Below are 1,978 nucleotides of genomic sequence, written 5' to 3'. Positions count from 1 at the left end.
CTCCTGACAGCCAGCAAGGTAAGAATGAAGAGCCGCACTCAACCCACCCAAAGGTGTCATTAGCTTTTACTCTCTCTGGATGTATGATGACATTTGATCTGGAGTGATGTGTAGCCAGCTTTAAGACCTGCTCTAAAACTTTGTTCACATGAGCCCATTCATTCACGGGAGGCTGAAGCCCGAGCAGCAGCAGAGGAGAGCCCGGGGCCTGTGGGAGTGACTCTGGCTTCCTGAACTGTGTCACTTTGCCACCATAGTGGCCTTCTCTACCCTGGTTTTCTTTCCTTCCTTCATTTCTTTCTTTTTTTTTTTTTTGAGTTGTAGTCTTACTCTGTCACCCAGACTGGAGTGCAGTGGCCGCTCCCGGCCACCTCAGCCTCGAACTGCTGGGCTCAGGTGATGCTTCCACTTCAGCCTTCAAAGTGGCTGGAACTACAGGTGCACGCCGCCACCACACCTGGCTAATTTTTTCATTTATTGTCGAGACGAGGTCTCACCATGTTGCCCAGGCTGGTGTCAAACCTGTGGTCTCAGGCAATCTTCTCACCTCAGCCTCCCAAAGTTCTGGGATCACAGGCTTGAGCCACCATGCCTGACCTTTTTCTCTCTCTCTCTCTCTTTCTTCCTCTCTCCCTCTCTCTCTTTCATACTTTGAGTCTCACTCTGTCACCCAGACTGGAGCGCAGTGCACAATCACAGCTACCACAGCCTCAACCTGCTGGGCTCAGGCGATCCTTCTGCCTCAGCCTTCCAAGTAGCTGGAATTACAGGCATATGCCACCACACCCAGCTAATTTTTTGATTTATTGTAGAGACAAGGTCTCATCAAGTTGCCCAGGCTGGTCTCAAACCCTTGGGCTCAAGCAATCCTCTTACCTCTGCCTCGCAAAGTGCTGGGATTATAGGTGTGAGCCACCACATTCAGCCTCTTTTTTTTTTTTTAATTGTGGTGCAATATACATAACTGAAAATTTACCATGTTAACCATTTTTAAGTTTACAGTTCAGCAGCCATTAAGTATATTCACATCGTTGTGCAACCATCATCATTCTCTATGTTCACAACTTTTTCATTTTTTTCCAACTGAAGCCCTGTACCCATTAAACATTAACTGCCAAGCCGGACTCAGTGGCTCAGCCTGTAATCCCACGCCTTTGGGAGGCTGAGGTGAGTGGATTGCCTGAGCCTGCGGGTTCGCGACCCACCTGGGCAACTTGGCGAGACCTCATCTCTACAATAAATCAAAAATCAGCCGGGTGTGGTAGCGCGCGCCTGTAGTTCCAGCTACTCGAAAGGCTGAGGTAGAAGGACCACCGGAGCCCAGCAGGTCGAGGCTGCGGTGGCCAGGAGCGGCCACTGCACTCCAGTCTGGGTGACAGAGTGAGACTCCAACTGAAAAAAAAAAAACATTAACTGCCCATAATTCCTCATTCCCCCATCCTGCCAGCCCCTGGAGACCCTTATCCCACTTCCTACCTCCATAAATTTGACTGCTCTAGGTACTTCAAATAAGTGGAAACGCGCAGTTTTTCATTTTGTACCTGGCTAGTTTTTCTCAGCATAATGTCTTCAAAGTTCATCCATGTTGTAGCCTATGTTGAAATTTTGCTACTTTTTGAGGCAAAATAATATCCATAATATGGATATACCACATTCTGTTGATCCGTTCCCCCATTGATGTACATTTGTGTTGCTTCCGCCTTTTGGCTATTGCTATGAATACTGGTGTACACCTATCTGTTCGGGTCCCTGATTTCTTTCTTTTTTTTTTCTTTGAGTCAGAGTCTCACTCTGTTGCCCAGGCTCAAGTGCAGTAGCATGGTCATGGCTACTGCAGCCTCGACCTGCTGGACTCAGGTGATTCTTCTGCCTCAGCCTTCCAAGTAGCTGGAACTACTGGTGTGCGCCACCACACCCAGCTAATTTTTTGGTTTATTGTAGAGACGAGGTCTCACCAAGTTGCCCAGGCTGGTCTCAA

This window comes from Carlito syrichta, unplaced genomic scaffold, assembly GCF_000164805.1.
Source record: "Carlito syrichta isolate Samal-C Ts95f unplaced genomic scaffold, Tarsius_syrichta-2.0.1 Scaffold302100, whole genome shotgun sequence".
NCBI classification, from domain to species: Eukaryota; Metazoa; Chordata; class Mammalia; order Primates; family Tarsiidae; genus Carlito; species Carlito syrichta.
The sequence above is the reverse complement of the archived record's forward strand: the minus strand, read 5'-3'. Positions refer to the sequence as shown.